Source organism: Muscardinus avellanarius, assembly GCF_963383645.1.
Source record: "Muscardinus avellanarius genome assembly, chromosome: 14".
NCBI classification, from domain to species: Eukaryota; Metazoa; Chordata; class Mammalia; order Rodentia; family Gliridae; genus Muscardinus; species Muscardinus avellanarius.
In genome coordinates this window covers 31,549,261-31,570,557 of record NC_137800.1, presented here as the reverse complement: position 1 = coordinate 31,570,557, position 21,297 = coordinate 31,549,261, and positions in this window count along the sequence as shown.

Genomic DNA, 21,297 nt, shown 5'->3' with positions numbered 1-21,297 from the left:
AGCAGTAGGGTTGAGATGCCCAGTCTTCTGTCTGTGTACATGGACATATTTGTGTAGAATTTATCAAGACATGATAGCATTATTTGTTTAAATGTTAATATCTCAGGTTAGTATACTCAATGTAATGTTTTTGTACAGAAAAGAAAAAAGGGTCCACCCTACAGTTGTAGGTTTATCTCATGGGGCAATATGAAATTATCTGAATATATCTTCACAGAACAAAAGATGTATTCTATTCTTAGAGAAAAGCAGAAAACTGAAAAATGTCACTTTCAGAATTTTGGAATAGTCTAGAAATAGATATTGTTAAAACATTTTGACAATTGAAGAAAATGTCTCAGGTTTACAAATAAACTTCAATTGAACAAAAATTTATTATAATGTTTGTATCTAAGAGGAAAATAAGTTGGGGAATGGTTGAAGTTTTTATATTTCTTGATTGTTTTTGATAAGTGTAGTTTGAATACTACCTTTTATAATTTGTAAACATATATGTAAATATTTAAAATTAAGCTTATAAAAATCACTGTTAAAATTTTAGCATAACTAATACCTGTGATAACATGACAAAATTTGCAATTTGTGCTTTTAAAAGTACTTCTTGGTCACTGTTTTATTGATCTTTACCATAATCGTTATTACAATACTTTTAAAAGTAACAGTGCTGTTTTTAATTTTCACAGTGCCAATAAACCATTTTTTTACTAACTACATAACATGACAGTTACCATAATATAGACCAAACTAATAGACCAATATTACCTTACCAAGGAAATATAACCATGCATACATATTACCATTAGGTAAAGACTTATGAATTTACTGATCTTACTAATGTAAGTATATATAGAGCTACCCTGATATCACAACCAGAAGCAGGGCTCAGATGCCTGAACACAAGGAATGTATTGCTACAAGATACTCAGGAATAAAAGTAAGAACATTATGATATTTCACCAACAAATATAATAAGCAAGGATTTGAAACAGGAACATTAACAGAAGTGGGTATTTCCCGGGGAGGCTAGTGAAGGGTATGTTTTGAAGACATTACTATGAATTTTCAAAGAAAAAAAATGACTCTATCAGAGACACAGCAAATAATATTCCCCTCATCTTTTAACTATAGAGACAGAAAAGCTGAGAAATAAAAACCATGATCTGGTCCTTTTTTTGGCATATAATAAAGCAGACTCTACTTAAGCAGTTAGTTTATTTTTAAGCCTAAGAGGAATCCCAGAAACTCACATAATAGGTGAATCAATGTAAAAGTTAAGTCAAAGATAAAACTGTTACTAAATTTGAAAATACAGATATATTCAAGTAAAGAATATGAGAGTTCTTGTTAGGCAATTACTTGAAGAAACAACCATTTTTAACTTTTGAGATAACTAAGCTCTTCTCTAATTCTAGCCAATCAAATCACAAAGGAAAACCAATTAAAAAAAAAAAAAAGAAAACAACTGAGGCCATAACACAAGTTGCTTGTAATTTCCATGAAAATTATCTAAATCCATCCAGATCTGAAACAAATGCGATCAAACTGAACTATGTTCTTCATCTCTCACTTCAACAGGTATTTCTTTTCAAAATCACCAGGTTAATTAATTATTCTTACTAAAATAGAAAAATGTGCCCGTCTGTCCTTTATACGTAATGTCAGCACCGTGAACGATAATCTGGAGCTTAAGATAATTAATACTATATATCCTCGCCTTTGAACAACACAGCTGTCAGCCACGGGGCTTTAAAATTAATAAGCTCTTCACAGCTATAAATCAGAAAGTATGATCATTTTATATAATATTTCTTAAAGGGCACTTACCTTTTAAGAGGAAACCATACTTCGGGCAGCAAATGAACTGTTAAAATAAAACATATCATTTATTGGCATTAAGTAAATAATATAAAAAAATCATGCATTGTTAGACTTATCACAATTACAGGGACACTTAGAATATTTTTTCCTGATTTTATTTGCTTCATTTGTTTTCTCCCAAAATGAAAATCACCTCTTCGGTTGTATAATTAAATGCTTTTCTGTTCAGTGCATGTGTGCTGAAACCTCAAAAGCTAATGAGTTTCATGTCTGAGAGCAAAAACAGAAATTACAGGGCACATTATCCAGGTCATGGGTGTAGACTGGAGCACATTCAACTCACAGAGTATAATGAGAAGCCTGTGAGTTGATGTCTGTACTAGAAACTTTAAGGGTTAGATGTCATAGAGAATTTCATTCCTGCTAAATAAAAATAAAATACCACCAGATCCAAGTTATTAATATCAAATACACTCTTTTCAAGTATTTCATTAGTTATTTGACTTTCGTATATGCTTTTTACTTAACTGCCTTAAAGGCTGGAAGTTTTTTTTTTTTTTTTTTTTTTTTACAATACCTTACAAATATCACTGAGATTAAATAGATAAAGTCATGGGTCCATGGGATAGGCAACAAACATTGTATCTGAAACAAACTGGCTTCAATCAGTATAATATCTAATCCTTATCAGAGGTTGAAGCGTAATATGGTAGAAGAAAAAATGCAGCGGTGCCAGCAACTTTTTAACAGTGCTTTCATTTCCATAGGACCTGAAGTGTAATTCTCAGAAGTGGAAAGCAGAAGTACCAAGTATAATTTCCTCAGGAATGCTGCTTATTTGCATATGCAAAACCCTGTGCATGCAAGTTTTCAACTGCCTAACTACATCACAGTGCTGACATTCCCATTCGTCATGCACAGATTTTTATTTTTAATTTGCCTTAGTTTTATTTTACTTTCAGGGCAAGTAAGATCCCAGTCCTTGCAATGTGGATATCATTTCGATACTAATTTGTAAACAGAGGCAAGTCTTCTTGTAAATTCATCTGAGTTCAGTTGAGTGTTAAATTGTCAGGACAGCAAAATTGCTTCTTCATCTAGTCCTAGATTGAGTGGCTAATAAGATTTAGAAAGGGGAGGAGTACTCGGGTGTGGAGAGAGTGACCCTTATTCTCCTGGCTCCCCTGGACCCCACTCTCACAAGTAGCATGCAACTGCTCTGTAGAAATTTTAGGCCACACTCCTTCCCTGATGCTGTCCTCTCCACAATTAAGGGCAGAATTGATAAGGAATCAATAAAACAATTAATGTGAACTTTCTTCTGTCTGCAGAGATTTTTAGATGCCTTTTTTCTTTTGATATAAAACTGAAGCAGTCAGAATGACACAAAATAACTTCTCAAGTTATAGTCCTGTTAATTCTTAAAAATAGAATTTAGTGAAAAGATAAACAGTTTACTTTCCCTATTATCACCATTATGGCAAAATTTCCACCATATCTAATAAAGCCTAAAATTTTAGCTTGCTAAGAGGTCTCCACAAACCCCTTGCTGTTTCTGCACATAACCCCAAACCTAATCCATCATCCATCTAGATATCAAAATATTCTTTTCTACAAGAAACAGATATAATCTGGCTACAGTCTTATTCAATTTTTCTCCTTATTGTTTATAAAATTAATTTTAAAATTCTTGGCATTACCTCTGAAATTTGTTGTTCAGAAGATTGCTAAATTTCTGGATAATATCTCTCTATATTGTGCTCACCCATCATACTGTGGAAAGCAACATTCGCCTTTCTTTTGTTCTTGAAATTAACCTCCCTCTTTCCCATCTTAGGCTTTGGCCCTTAGGAAATAAGAGCTGTGATAGCTTCTTCCATCTCTTGACCCAACTTTTAGGTCTCACACATTCCTTCCCTTGAATCCTAAATTGTCTTTTATCTGCATTCTAGTAACTGCTTTTTGTTCAGTTTTCCTTTTCGGGAACTGTAGAAAGAAGTTTTGATCTCTGAATACTTTCATTATTGACAGAACATAAACTTCATTGTCTAAAATGGGAGAGTTCTGAGTCATAAAGAAGAAAGTAAGCAGACAGGATGATAGAACAATAAAGGTGATCCAGAACTGGTACGAGCAAACCAGTGCATATGTTTAAAAATCCTGTGAAGGAGGGATTATTATTTAAGCTTAAAGCTGTCCAACTTTAAGGGAAAAATATTTGAATAGCTGATGAGCCTTAAAAGTATATGGTTGCCCACCATAACATGTTACACATACAAAGTTAAAGTGTGAAATATCCTTCTCTACATTAAACAACTATAATAAAAAAATTCCTTAAACATCTCCAAGTAAAAGCAAGAGAGTATACAACAAATATATAAACATATAAGCATCTGGACCAAAATCTAAACCAAGGCCATCAATTAGTGATATCTAGAATCTTCTTTAGCCAAGCCAGAGCTCACAATTCCTAGACTCTTTGCAATATTTTTTCTACCATCAACACATTCATATTCATCTACTTATTTACAACAAAGCACTTCAGTAACTAACATTGAGCCCCCTTCCTCACTCACCACACCAAAATACATTGATTATGATGTAGATATAAAAACAGTAGAAAGTGGGCCAATCTTCTTTTATAAATATAAGAATAGTTAAATAGAGGTGGACATTCAGGACTTTTAAGAGCGATGTACCCCTATGCAACCTGATCAACATAGAGCTCTGGGAATATTTTTGTGTTAGTAAAGAACACTACTTTAATGTGTAAAACAACAGTACTCTAAAGTAGGAGACTTTTGAGTCATGAAAATTCTCTTTAGATTCTCAGGCTTCAAATAAACTTTCCATAGAGATGGATAAGTAAGGATTCAAAAAAACTGAGCATGTGGGCATTGGGGTCCTTAAATGGGATACCTTCCTTTTTACATGTTTAGTATCCTGGTTGAGTTCATTTCTTACATAAACTTTCATAAGTCTGCATGTGCCAGACAAGGTAATGCATGTTTGTGATCCCAACACTTGGGAGAATGAGACACAAGGATCACAGGTGATCAATTGCGGCAATGCTCAGTAACTTAGAGAGGCATTCTGCAACTTAATTAGATGCTGTTTCAAAATTAAAAAAATGAAATAGGGCTGTGGGTATAGCTCAGAGGTTGAATGAGCATGGGGTTCAATCCTCAATCCCTAGTACCTCAAACACAAAAAAATGTGTGTGTGTGTGTGTGTGTGTGTGTGTGTGTGTGTGTTGCATGTTTGTGCATTGAACATGTGCTACTGAGTGTGCATGAAAATTTACTTCTTCTCCTTTGTAGTATGAAGTAAAAGCATGATGATTTTAAGGAGTGAATAAGTTCTAATCTGTCAGTAGCAAATAAATAGGCACAGGCTAAAGACATGGGGAAACCTGGCACCTTAAACTCTTGCCAGGTCAATATCTCTGACCAAATTAGTTGAACGCTTTAAAGGGAGACAGAATATAATACTGGAAAACCCATATTATTATGTTCTTTTAAGATTTTTTGACATTTTTAAATTGACAGATCTTTTAAAATAAAAGCTAATACCATATTTCTGATTTTTATTATCAGGTTAGCAATATAAACGGAGACCATGAATAAAACAAGCCTGTTAGAAGATAGAAGCTATGAAGTAATTGGGATACAATGGTAACCGTAAATAATGGAGGAGAAAATCCTGTGGAGTGAAGGAAGTGGTCTAGGGAATGGTGGTGGGGTGGGGAGAATGGAGAAATAATGAAGGAATCACGTTAAGTGACATTATGTATATATATGAGAATACCAATATCAATCTCAATATTCTGTATGGAGAAACAGGGGAGTGGGAAGGGAGTTGGGCGAAAGCCCTATAAGTGCGGTGTGCATGCATGGCACTATCACAATGAACCATATAATAAAGCAAGTCAGAACTGTCACGGCAAGAGTGTAAAGAAAGTCATTCCCAAAGTATTTGAAAGGTAGAATTAAGTTGTGGCTTAAGTGACTAAATAAACATTCATCAAAGAAGTTATTATAAGAGAAATAAAAAGAATGAAAATGAAGGATGGAGAAGATGACATATTTGTTTTCAGATGTTTAAAGTTTTAGATTTTAAAGTTTAGCCAATAGCCAGCTCAACACTTTGACATACATTATTTTTTATAATTGAAAACATTAAAAAAATTAAAATCAAATGGTATTATATTTTCTGCCTCAAGGAAGCTATTAGGTGAGAGTGGAAGAATTTTACTACAGCTCTTTTACTTTAAACCCTTTTCCTTACAGAACTGGCCCTACAACTTAATGAATTCACATATGTATCCCATAGCTTGTTCCTCTGCAAAGCAATGATGGTATCTATCATTTTGATGACCTAAAATAGATATCATGAAATTAAAATAAAGTAAATAAGACAAAAATCTATAAGGTGACTATAATCTCACTTTGATACAAAATCATTTTAAGCTTAATCATTGACTAGCAAATATCTTATAAAAAATAACATGACTGGTCACGTGGCCCTGCCCTACCATTCTACACTGATTCAGTTTAATTAGGGGATCAAAAACCATGTCCATGTCTACTGTAGGTAGAAGACTGTGGATATGAAGCATAAAAAGAGACCAGATGGCTCTTAAAGTTGAATTGGTTACCTAGCAAGACATTTAATCTCAATTTTTCCATTTCTCTCCGTTTCATTCTGGCCTCTAATGTTCTTTTAATGTGGATTTTTATTTGTGCAGTTCATGGTTGTTATATGAATCCATTGCTGCTGAATATGTTGAATCTTCAGGCTCTTTTGAAAATTAGCACAGCTCTTTGTAGTTATGAATAACAAATGTATTGCTTTTGATAAGAAGGACAATTAAGTTTTTTGGTTATCCTTTTATTATTAAATTTTGTTCATATTGATTTATTTGGATGTTAATCATCACTAAAATTAAAAGATTATCTCAAATAAAAGCATGTCATATAATGCCTATTTTGCTTCTTGCTGGAAATGGACCATTACACTGCCAAAAAATATTGTTTGAGTAATTTATTTTCCTGGTTTTTCACTCTCCCCCACTCTAGTGTGCACAAATATGTCAGTGTATTCATCTATATTCTTGCATTTTCATAGAGAATAAAAAAGAAATGTGCCATGCATACCACAAAGCAGAAATATTTATCACTGAAATTAGTAAATGTTTGTGACAATGTTTAATTGTGTAGAGATATGGCACTAAGTCAACTGTTAGAATTTTTTAAAGTTGCATTAAATTGAAATGATTTTGTTGACTTAAAGATATAAAGCCTCTTAAATGTCAATTGCATAGTATTTATCAAAAGTGAATAGCTACACATCAGGAGTACTGACTTGAGCATCACATTGCTTGAATGTAAAGGACATCTTAATCCTCACTATGATGTGATCTTTGGTAAATTTCCTCTCCCTCTCTACCATATTCATTTAAATACAAAAGGAGGAAAATAGTAGTAACCACCTTATAAAGTTATTGTGAGGATTATATAAATTAGGATATATAAACCTGTTCAAACATTGGCACATAATTAACGTTGAATATGTGTTGGATTTGCAAAGATTTGAGGGAGTCTATCTTTCTACTCTATCCTATAGATGTTATCAAGTGATATTTATTATATAAACTTAGGTTTTAATAAAAAAAAGTTTATAATGCCTTAATTAACCAGAACACAGGAGAAACCCAGGTAGTAAAAAAATAGTAGAAAATATATATTCCAAACTATATAGAGAATTTGAAGTGTGTTGTCTATAGAGAGAAACTTCAGCTCTTTCTTAGAGCTACAAGTATGCTACCAGTGGTAAAGAGATAAAAAAAAACCTTTACCCTTAAGCAGTTTGTAATATAGTTGAAAATAAATAGGAATGAATACAGTTTTAGTCAATAAAGGATTGTTTCTATGAAAGCCTTACAAGTGCGAGAAATGGGGATGGGGAAATAATGTTCTTCTTGGCCAACAGACACATTTCTGGAGAAAATTTCTATTAGTTTGTATGGGTCCACATTGCTGTTTTGTAATTCTTTTACTCAGTATTAGAATTATTGTCTCTGGACTATGGTATTTTATTAATATTTCTAATGGCTAATGCCTCATTTTAATTATTTGTATTGTTGAAAATCACCATGAATTTAACCAATATTTACTTAGCAACAACTGAAGTAAAGCACAAGAAGATGTTATCATGGGCCTTTCATTCTATCATTTGAGAATGACAACAGAATGAACAAAGGAGTCCTAAGTACTGTGAATGAAGTAAGACAGGAAGCATAGTAGTGTCTGTGGGTAACACATGGTACTTTATTTAGCATGGCCAGGAAACCACTCAGAAGATGTGACATTTGATCTAAGGTAAAAATGAATGAGACTAAGAAGTCAGGTGAGGTGGAGCTCACCTGCTTTGCTGACTGATTGGAAATGGGAGTGGGCAAAGATAGGAATTAAGTGAAACTCTGAGCTTTAAGGACAGCAAAACAGATTATACTGCCATTTTCCAACTTGGAACTGAGAGAGAAATATAATTAGGAGATAAACTAAAAATTCAATATTTTAAGCATAGCAAGTATGAGGCATATATAGATATTTAAATGGTAATGGTGTACACAGGAGTCTAGAATAGATGTCCAGCCTGTAGTGTTAACTCATGCTCAGTCTTGTAGACTGTTAACTCAGATATTCCTTGGTTGTGGAGGCTGCCTCATGCCTGTTTATACTCTATGATGTTTCAAAGCTTTTCTTTTTTCTATTGACCAGATGAAAGTATCTTCTCATGCAGTTATGACAAATTATAATGACCTCAGACATTGCCAAATGGGAAATCAGGGAGAGGGCAGAGAAATACATTTGGGGTATTTCTGGGGTAGAGAAATACATTTGAATATAAAATTAAGATGGAACCTGGCATTAGGGATATGGATTATCTCACCTAAAGAAAGAAAACAGAGTATAAGGATAACTCCAAGACACTCCAAAATTAGAAACTGAGAAGAGGAATAGTAGCCAGCAAAGAAAATCAAGCAGGAATTCAACGTGGTGAGCATGGTGGGTTGAAACCCTGGAGAAACGACTTGCCAGCATGAGAGAGCGAGCAAGAATATGTTACTCTAAAGACTGATGAAAAAAAAAGAGGACAGAAAATCACTTCTAGAATTGTGTTTAAAAAAGAACTGGTCTAAAGAAGTCATGAGACAGTCTTAATGTGAAAATTTCTTCATGATCATGCATCATTTCACAGAACATTTTGATTGCACAAGGGTCTAGCAATAGGTAAGAGTTTGGTTATAAGCCTGTCCTCAATATGATTAGTTTTCTTTGAAATTTGATCTATGGGACTCAGAGGTAGGTGAGGTTGGACACTATTTCCCTAGCATGAATTTATACAAGAAGGAGAAGCACTTCCAGAAAGTACCCTGAGCTTCCACTTGTTCCCCTTCCAATCATTAAATTTTAAAACTATACAAACACATCTAGTGTCTGCATTGTCATGGATCAAGGCCAGGGTGCAGAAAATGGCAGTGTTCTCTGAGGGAAGTTATAATGGCCGAAAGATTCTGTGTCAATAATGTGGTTGCACTCTGAAGTGGACACAAACAGCCCTCCTGAACCTACCTGTGATGTTACTGATACTGGGAACTTTCTTGCCAGATATTCAGATCCTATGTGCATCTGTAAAGGGTTTGCTGTGTGTGTTTGTGTGTGAGACATAAACAAGCTATATATTCAAATACCATATGTAGTACTCAAGCATCAGCCAGGTGTGGCAGCACTTCTGAATTTAGTAAAGAACCAAATCAAGAAAGGGATAGAACAAAACTTGTCTCACCTTTCCCCAAAACACAGTAATCTAAATTAAAACACAGTAAAAATGTTTGAAGCTCCATCATGCCTAATCATGAATAATCTAGCCATAATATTTGAAATAATATAGCACAGAAAATATGTACAACTAGGTGGGTCTGTACAAGAGTTGATTGGTTGAAAAGGCAGGAAGGAAAGTGAAAAAGTATAAAGCCACAAAGGATCATATATATATATATATAAAATTTTGGCAATCTGGTGGTTTAAATAAAGCACTATCTCCTTATTGTCCCAATTTTAATTCATGTCCACTAGTGAAGGAAAACTTCTCTTATAGTATAGATTATTTGTTCTTTTTTATTAAACTTACCTATTCATAAACTTTTTTGTTGTTGTTAGACTCTTGGTCTAGTTCATATTCATTTGCAGAAACTCTTTTTATATTATAGACATTAATCTTTGTCATATATCAAAAGATCATGTTATGTTATGTGGGTCTATTTCTACAACACAGTTTCTATTTTCTCATTAATCACTGATAATTGCCAGGTACCACTTTCTGCAAAATTGAAAACTCAATGCCTCTCTTGAAAATTTAGGAATGCAACCCACTGGAAAAGATTGAAATTTCTATTTATAAAATAGGTAAGAACTCTAAATTATGAAAATATAGGTTATTAATAAAGACTTATTTTTTAACAACAGAATTGGGGAAAAGTAGCATTATTATAGGATCTAATTAGTTATTTCTTTGCTTTGCAAACACTTGAGTCTTTCTAATAATCAAAACAAGTACCTTCATTTGAGATAAATTTTTCCAAGCAAAATGTATTTTCTGAGGTGCTATACCCTGTTTATAAATGTTCTGTGGCTAAATATATTTGGAAAATAGTCTTGCATTACTATAAGTGTTTTATTTAAGGATTTTAAAAAGATTTATTTTTATACTTTTACTGGTGCCTTATTGTCTCACTTCATAATGTAGTTATAGTAATAGTAACATGCATGTACACCACACTTGGCGGCTTTCCTCCAGGCTTTCTCTACACTCCCCCTCTTCCCTGTACAGGGTATTGAGATTGACATTATTATTCTAAAATATGTACCTAATGTCAAGAAAAGTGATTCCTTCATTGATTCTCTCCTCTCCCTCCTTCCCCTAGACCACCTCGCTGACTTTACTGAAGTTGCTTCTCCCTTGTCTGAAGGCCCTCTGGTATCCAGATCACTCCCTAGTTTCTGCATATGAGAGAAAACATATGACCCTTCACTTTCTTTACCTGGCTAATCTCACTTAACATGATGTTCTCCAGGTCCATCCATTTTCCTGAAAATGATACTATTTTGTTCATACTTTTGTAATCCTTTCATCTGTTGATGAACGCCTAGACCTGCACAGTGAAAATAATAAAAGACTAAAGAAAGAAACTGAAGATCTTAGAAGATGGAAAGATCTCCCATGCTCTTAGATAGGCAGAATAATTATTATAAAAATGGTCATCCTACAAAACTGATCTACAGAGTCAATATTATCCCTTTAAATATACCAATGTTATTCTTCACAGACTTAGAAAAATCAATTCTAAATTTTATATGGAGAAAAAAAAGACCCAGAATAGCCAAAGCAATTCTCAATAATAAAAATTACACAGGGGGCATCACAAGCCCTGATTTCAAATTTGACTACAGAGCTATAGTAATAAAAACAGCATGGTACTGTTTCAAAAACAGACACTTAGACCAATGGAGAGAATGGAAGATACAGAAACAAATCCATACACTTATAAACAAATAATTTTTGACAAAGGAGTCATACATATATGTTGAAGAAAGCCTTTTCAACAAATGCTGTTGGCAAAGCTGGTTATTCAATTGTAGAAAAATGAAATTAAATCCTTACCTCTCACTCTTTATAAGAGTCAACTCAAGATGGATCAAAGACTACTTTTAAGTACTAATTATCTTTGTGACTCAGTGAAATGTGAATATGCAGAATTCCCAAAGTTATTGGCCTTTAGGATTCGTGTGTGTGTGTGTGTGTGTGTGTGTGTGTGTGTGATACTGGGCATGGAACCAAGGAGCCTTCTACCTGTGGGCTATAGTCCCAGACCTATTTTATATTTTGTTTAGAAATTGGGTCTCACAAAGTTGCTGAGGAGAGCCTCATTAAGTAGCTTTGAACCTGCATAATCCTCATGTCTGAGACTTTCAAGTACTGGGATTACAAGCATGCACCACCACTCCTGGAGGAATTTCTTTTTCAAAAGACACTACTGAAGATAGTGTTCCATAAAATATTTTAAATAAATGCTGACTTAAAATATATTTACAATCACACTGCTCTGCAAATGAATGCCTTTTCGTTTATTAGCCTTAGCGTGGCTATCTTGTCACCAGAAATCCTTTAGAGATAGCAGTAAATCTTATATGAAATTATTATTGAAAATTTTTTTAAAGATTCATAAATTCAATACAAGGCTTGAGTTCAGAAAGCACAATATAAATGTAGTTAAATGTAGAGCGAAATCCATAATGAAACAAAATAGGGTGTGTGAATATGTATTCCATATTTCCATAAAGATTAGGAAAGGGTGTCTCTCTTTAACTTAAAGAATATAAACTCTAAGTGATATGTGTAGAAAGATGGGGCCTAACACATTCTGAGAATATTAAGTGGATAGGGCTAAAACAATACTTTTAGTTATGTTAACATATTTGCTTATACTTAGTATGAATATATTTTAATTTAAAGTAATTATAATCTTTTTATTTTTATAATTTTATTTAGTGTAATTTTTAGGCTGATCCTAAGTATTTTGTTATTAAAATAATTTTAATCCAAGTTTTATTTTTGTTTATACTTATTGTTTATGAAGGGGCCAAACATAAAAGTCCCATATGGTTGAGAGATTTATCATAAATCACCTCTCTTGACATGACTTGCCCATTGTCCATTTCATTACCAGGTACTATTGATAAAATCTAGGTAAAGCATGGATAATTACTCACTTCTGAGTTTCTAAGGTGGCTGTTTTGCCCATGGTTTTCAGTAATTACTGGTTCCTTCACTGTTCAGTACATAGGAACATTTCTTCTGAAAATGCAGGATTATTCATTGCCTATTAAAGCCATTGCCAGCATCTCAGAAACTGAAGTAAATGTTCTCACAAATAGCATTTCCAATGAATAATGCTGAAATCAGACTTTTCTTTTTCAATGCAAGTGCCTCAAGTAGTTGGCACCTTTCCCATCGGCTACTTTGTAACTGCAAATATGACAACATGATGGTGATTCACAGATGCCAAAATATGAGGAGCAGAGCAAATCTGTGTTCCAGATACGATAAAGTGAGAAAAGTAGAACTCTCGGCCCCAGGTGATTTCCATGAAGACACCGAGGTACAGCAGGTTCACTATCTATACCATGCAGCCGCCAACTCTAATAACCTGGCCGGGAAAGAAACACATCTGAAAATGCAAATGGATGAAAAAAAGTGAAACTGGGTTGCACGGTAACATCTTAAGCTGATTTGAAAGATGTATGTTTGAAAAGCATAAGCTTTAGCCTTGGTAAATGTCTTTTGTTATATTCAATACATATTGGACTGGAACTCAGAAAAATACATAGGACTTATGAATGCCTTTAAGAATTCCTTCTCCAATCCAGCCGTCTTATAAACAATGTAATAGTGAATGAAATAGCAGCTTGTTTCTTGTTTTTGTCATAATATTGGGGAATTATTTTAAATGCGTATATACGCCATAGATTAGGGGTTACACTTAGATATCTATGTAACAGAAAAAAATAGATTGTGCACATGCATCTTAGAAATATCAGCTATATATTCATTTAAACTACTTATTCCTGCACTGTGGCACTCAGGAATAATAGAATCACAAATTATACAAGACTATTTTTACTGGTTGTATATATACATTTATGTATATTCAATTCATACATTCTGACGTCTGCCAAACCTCACTGTCAATTTAACTCATGTGAACTCATTTATGGTCTGAATTTACACTTAAAAATCAATATTTTTCCTGTCAAATTCAGAAAAGGCTTTTATTAGACAAAACATAATATAGGAGAATATCAGAGTAATTTTAACAGAATGATGAGAAAATTAAGAGTATTTTTATGTCAAACTGTGAGTCTAAATATGTTGTTCAAAATCAAATTTGTAAATAAAAATTGTCAATGTTCTCTATAGTTGATAACTTAATGGCATTATTTGGATCGCTCTGCACACATTAAGCAAAGGTAGTATTTTTGAAAAGTATATAGTACAGGAAAAATACTTTTAGCATAGATGGTTTTCTAATTAGTTTGGAGGAAACATTCCTTGTCATTTTCCATGGCAAGCCATGGTTAAATTTCAAAGTTTTTTAAAGAGAATAAGCTCTCTGAGAGCAGGAATATTGTTTCCATTGCACCCCAAGCAACTAGTTCACTGTCAAATACATAATAGATGTTCAAAAGATATTTGAGAGTGTAGAAGAAATTAATTTTTTCAAATGAGGCCTATTCAAACTTTTACAAACTAAGTCCAGCAATTATAAACTATCCGATGCTAATCTATGTAAAAAACTATGATATTAAAAGGTGGATTTTTTGCAAGGAATTACTCAAAATATGTCTTTATCACCTCTTACTCCATCTTAGGAATGATATAGACCCATTATTATGGGTTATTATGGAAGAACTCATTATTATGTTGAATCCATACTTTGAAAAGTATTTTAGAACTTCAAAAACTATAACATAATGCTCATTATTCAAAGCAACTGTATGGGGAAAAAAAAAGTTTTGTTCACCATTCTGTGGCATCTCTTCTCTCAGTCAATATGGCATCCAGGGTAACACAGAACTGTGTGATCACCTTAAGCATTCGTCTACCTATACTTTACATATTTATGACAACATGCTTTTATTCTTAGTGTTTACTATTCTCTAAAAAGACACTAAATCATGTGCATGTGTAATCTCATTAGTGTTATTATTCTCCTTTTAAGATAAGAAAATATAGGCCCAAACAGTAAGTGACTTGTGCAATGTCAAATATGATGGTTAGACTAGATTGTCAACTTGATTGGATTTACAGCCTAGGAAAGGCCTAGGATTAAGAGACTTCTTAGTGTGTCTGTGAGGGTGTTTCAAGAAACAAAAGCATGAGGAACAGGAAACTGAGGAGGAAGGGTCTTCAATGAATGTGAGCAGCACCATCCAATAGGCAGAGGCCCCAAATGGAACATAAAGCTGAAGGAGGAGGAAGTCACAGTGGGTGCAAGCCCAGTTATTATGATGCCCATAACCTATGGGTATCAGACCCCAGCTTCTTCAGTCTTCCAATGTGGCCTCTCACCAGGAAATCTCCAGGGAGCTCGTGGGAATTCAGTCTGAGACTGAGGATATGTCATTTTTTTCCTCTTCAGAGTATTCCAGTTTCTTGGACTGAACAGCTATTGGTTCCAACAGACTCCAGCATGAAGACAGTAATTATTGATTATGTATGCCAATCTGATATATCCCTTCTTATAATTAGAAGATATGAATATCCTGCTGGTTCTGTTCTTCTTGAGAGCTCTGATTTGATATTAGGGAGTGGTGGAATATGGAAACTTCTTGAACAGAAAAAATAATTCAATTCACATTTTTATTTAGGTAATAGAATCCTTATAAGGGAGCATAATAAAGAACCAAAATAAAGGATCATGTTGTCTGCAAACAAGGATAATTTTAATATCTCATTTTGATTTGAATTTCTTTTAATATCCTTCTTTTATTGCTATGGCAAGAGTCGAGGAATATATTGAAAATGAGTGGAAATAGTGGGCATCCTTGTCTTGTTCCTGATTTTAGAGGAAATTCTTGCAGTTTTCCCCCATTCAGTATGATGTTGGCTTTGGGTTTATTGTATATTGCCTTAATTATGTTGAAATGCATTCCTTCTCTTCCAATTTTCTGCAGTGTTTTTTTTTTTAACATGAATGGGTGTTGGATTTTGTCAAATACTTTTTCAGCATATATTGATATGACCATATGGTTTTTGTTTTCAGTTTTCTTTATGAGGTGAATAACATGTATTTATTTGCATATGTTGAACCAGCCCTGCTTTTCTGGGATGAAACCTACTTGGTTGTGGTATACAATTCTTTTGATATGGTTTTGAATGTGTATAGCTAGTATTTTGTTTAAAATTTATGCATCTAAGTTCATCAAGGATATTGGTCTGTAATTTTCCTTTCTTAAGGTATCTACTCTTTTACACTGTTGGTGGTACTGAAAACTAGTTCAGCTGCTATGGAGATCACTGTGGAGATTCTTTATAAAACTGGGAGTGGATCTACCATATAATTTGGCTATACTACTCCTGGGTATCTTTCCAAAGGGGTTGAAATCAGAGAACTACAGTAACATGTGCATACCCATGTTCATAGCAGCACAATTTGCAATAGTCAAAATATGGAACCAACCTAGGTCTCCATTAACGGATGAATGGATTGCAAATTTTTGTGTGATACACACAATGGAATTCTACTCAGCTTTAAAGAAGAACAAAATCATGTCATTCTCAAAAAGATGGAATGATCTGGAGAACATTATGTTAAGTGAAATCAGGCAAGCACAGAAAGAGAAGGGACATATGTTTTCTCTAATATGCCCAAACTAGGGAGTATTAGGGATATCAGAAGGACTCCAGGTAATGGAAGGGGAGGAAACCTCAGCAAAGCTGAAAGGGAAGGGTAAGAGACAAAGAAGGCTGAGGTTGATTAATGAAGGGGCTACATCTGAATATGTGTAAAAGTATGAATGTAGCATGGTCAGTCTGGACACTCATTGTTGGGAGGGAGGAAGGGAAGTAGGGGAGAGAGGGAACCAAACCATATTTAAAATGTATGCCATTTTAAATATGATCCACATAAAAATAAAAAAAAATAAAAAAGAATTAAGAGAAAGATTTACAGAGAGAAATAACAACAAAAAAGATATCGACTGAGGACTGTGTAAGGGTTTCTAGATTAGGAATAGAAAAATTTCAAAGGAGCAATTGGAAGAACCCAGAGATCAGGATAGTGGGCAAATTAGTGGGTAGAGGATGGCGATAATAGATAAATCTTCTAGGAATTGAAAGAGATAAATTTGGTAATGTTTACAGGATAAAAAGGGAGAAATATAATCTATAGCTGAAAGAATGACCTGGATAAGTTTTTAGCCGGAAAGGGAGTATTCAGCAGTAGGGCGACATTTTTATTTGTTTGTGTGTGGTACTGGGGATTAAACTCAGGGACATTGTACCTCTGACCTCCATCCCCAGCCATTTCCGTTTTTTTGAAATGGGCATTTCCAGGTTGCTGAGGCTGGCTTCTAACCTCTGACACCATGCTAGGCTGGGAGAGATTAATTAGAAGACAAGATGCTCCTTGGGTCCTGAATAGAAAGCAGTCTATAGACTTAATTGAAAGCATACTACGACTAGTAATAAATCTGATGGTACCTAGATTTTTATATAAAAATATTCACAGTACTTATTTTCATTCCATAAGGGTTGTCTATATTTATCACATACATGCATATTTATTAAGTAACACAGACTGCCAAGATGTGTGGACAATTCTTTTTGAGAGATGAGTGCTAAACACTGACAGTGGCATTGGCATTGTTTTGGTAGAAGGTCTCAGAGATGCTCATAGGAGCCTCAAAATCTAGCAGGTTAAGACAGGTTAGATTTGCATCAATCCCCAAGGAATTCAGTACTTTAAGGGAGGGACTTCTATGCCAGTGGGTGGAGAGGAAAGGTTTCCAAAAGGAAGAACAACAGAAGTTGAATATAAAAGTTTAAACTAATACTTAAACATACACACACGTGTTAGGGTGTATTTATACTTTTACGATGGTCCTTGACTTATGATATCCCAGTGTACCTATCATAAGTTGCAAATACCATTATATCAAAAGTGTATTTTATTGGTACATTATAGTCTCACATCATAATTTAAATCATGTTAACAATGACATACATGCACAAAGCACTTGGTGTCCCCCACTGCCTCCCCGTCTCTCCCCTACTCTATATTCTACACAGAATATTGAGATTGACATTGATATTTCCACATATGTACACATAGCCAATGGTAATAATTCCTTCAATGAACCTCATTATCCTCCCCTTCCTTTAGATCACCTCCCTGGCTCCACTGAGGTTTCTCCTCCATTATCTGGAGTCCTTCTGCCATACTCATTACTCCCTAGCTTCTATATATTAGAGAAAACATATGACCCTTCACTTTCTGTGATTGGCTAATCTCACTTAACGTAATATTCTCCAGGTCCTTCCATATCCTTGCATAATTTTGTTCTTCTTTATTGCTGAGTGGAATTCTATTGTATGTATCCCATAATTTTATAATCCAATCATCTGTTGATGGACACTTATGTTGGTTTCATAATTTGGCTATTGTGAATTGTGTTTCTATGAAAATGGACATGTATATATTACTGTAGTTCTCTGGTTTCAATGTCTTCCAAAAGATACCCAGTAGTGGTATAGGCAGATCATATAGTGGATCCATTCCAAATTTTCTGAAGAATCTCCACATTGATCTCCATAGCAGTGAACTAATTTGCAATCCCACCAACAGTGTAAAAGAGTTCCTATTTTCCCACATCCTCACCAACACTTATTATATTCATATGGAAAAACAAAGGACTCAGAATAGCTGAAGCAAAAATGCAGTTAATGTACATAACAGACCAAATATCACAGCTTAGCATAGTATACTGGACCAGTTGTTTCCCATTATGATATTATGTCTGACTGTAAGCTGCCCCACTGCTGCAGCCCAGCAACAGGAGAGAGTATTCTACTGCATCCTGGACCAGAAAAAAAAATCAAATATGTTATCTATTTAAATAGTTCTGTTTGCCGGGCTTGGTGGCGCACGCTTGTAATCGCCGTGCTTGGGAGGCAGAGACAGGAGGATCGCGCAGGTTCGAAGCCAGGCACGTGCGCTGGCTTAAGAGACCCTGTTTCCAAATAAAAATACAAAATAGGTGTCTGGGAGTGGAGCCCGGGGGTAGAAGGGCTTCCAGGAATCCCAGTACCACCAAAAATAAATAAATAAATAAATAAATAAATAAATAAATAAATAAATAAGTCTGTTAGACAGGCATGGTAGCGCAAGCTTGTAATCCCAGCATTTGGGAGGATGAGACCAGAGGATCACAGTCTGAGGACAGCCTCAGCTACTTAGTAAGGCCTTTTGTAACTCCTTGAGACCTTGTTTCAAAATAAAGAATAAAAAAAAAAAAAATAGGGCAAGGGATTTAGCTCCAAGGTCGAATGCCTCTGGGTTCCATCCCCAGACCCACCAAAAAAAAAAAAAAAAAAAAAAAAAAAAAAAATTCTGTTAATAAATGAAGTTACTTACAGCAATATAAACACTATGGGTACCAGAGGGATACACACAATGAATGCTGTGTACATGTCATGTATTTGTTATTCTGAACTTCACTATGATGTATAATTTCAATGCACCAATAAAAAAGAACAGAGAAAAAAATTAGTGCATAATTTCTACTATATGTGCATTGTTTCACCATTAATTGAAAACTCCTAAGTCAACGACTCTAAGTTGAGTTCCTTTTATATGGATATATGTATTCTCTATCAGTGTTGGGTTCAGAAGCAGGATAACCCAGAGGATGTAGTTAACAGTTTGAAGCCACAAATAAGTGAAGGGAAGGTCAGTAGGATAATCACAGTACAATGTTCTTCATTTTGGATACATATAAACATTAGTATGTTGGATGCTTTCTCTTTTAAATAGAGAATTAAAAATTATGAAATTCAATTTTATATTGCTTTGTATTTACCTTGAGTTACAAATTACAAGGAATATTTCAGTATAGATGAAGTAAAATCAAGATCATTTGGAGTAAATTTTACCATGTAAGTATATAATAACAATAGTAGATACCATGGAACTTTTATTCTTCACTATATCATTGAGCCTAATAATACTATGACTATCATTGTGCAGATAAGTAAACTGAAGTACAAAGAAGTTAATACACTGGCTTATTTAACCCAATAGAAGATTAGATAACACCTGTATTAGAGACAACCCTGAGAATACATCGTCACATAATGGGAAGGGTAAGAAGGGACCAATAAAACATTAGAGAATGAATAAAAGAAATACTATTAATAATCTGGTCAAAATAGTGCCACATAGGTTTAATCCTGAACACAAGTATGTGAAAGGTATTAGGTTAATCTCTACAACTCTTAATGAAAGAAACACAATGTATAGCACAACATTTAAATGTAATGTGAAATTTTGCTTACCATGCTAAAACAATTACTGTTTTGTTTAGTTTGAGATATTGGTTGTTACTATGATCTACATGGGCTCATAAGATATGAACTTTTAGTATTAATGTAATGGATTTAATAATTTTATATAGAAAAGGTTTAACATTTATATGTGAAACCATTACATTAGTATTTAACATCCCAATATGTTGTTATTTCAAAGTGGACCAAAGAAAAAAGTAACTGAAAATTATGGGATGGATTTACAAAATTATTACTTTGAATAAATAAGAAGGTAGATATATTCTCTCACTCCCCTTCTTTTTTCATTCCCTCTTCTCTTATTTTATTTCTCCATATAAAAAGCATGTGCACCTTAATTCATCTTAAATTGACCTAAAGAGAATGTCTGAAATGTCAAAAATATTGCATGCCTCTTAGAACTAAAAGCTATTCCTAAGGGAAACCTATGCTATATTTCACCTGTGGCTGTGATACTATAAAACCTAATATAAACATCATTGCAATAAACAAATGCCCAGAGAGGGAGACTAGTGTACTGTGTGAGAATAATTAGGAAGCGCATATTTGGGTAAGGTTAGAATATCATTGCATGCTAGCCTAAGGATTTTCTACTATGTTTTTCAAAAAGCAGTAGAAAACTACTGCAGGTTTTAGAGCTAGATGACATGGCCAATGTCATATATTAGGGGAAAAAAAAAACCCTGACAGCAGTACCTGGATTCTTTAGGAAGAAGAAAGAAACAAAGAAGCTGGGAGATTATTTAGGAACCCCATTAACATCTGTACAAAATAGTTCGTGGCTTCTATCGTTATTGATTAAAATAAAATTTAAGATATTTATGATATTTTGAAAATTAATCATTTTAATATTATTTTTAATAGTTGTCTCAATCATAGATGCCATCTGAGTATGTGAATTTAAAAAAGATGCCTTGGAAAATGAAATTAGACCTTATTTAGGATAAAAATGTGCTTTGGAGCTTCAAAAAGAGACAGAGGTGAGAAAGAGAGAGAGAGAGGGAAGGAGGGGGAGGGAGGGAGGGAGGGAGGGAGGGAGGGAGAGAGAGAGAGAGAAACTGTCAGAATCCTGTGAAAACTTACCTACTGCATTGAAAAATCACCCTCCAGTGAATTGCCTTCAGGCTGCATTTTCAGAAATAATATTCTAGTAGTGGTCAATTTTTCAACCCAAAGGGTGATATTTCTCTCCATAAATTTGATTCCCAGTCAATATTTCTTATACATAATATGATCTAGGTTTTTCACAGTTAAAAATAACCAAGGTTAAGCTGTCTCATAAATACACAG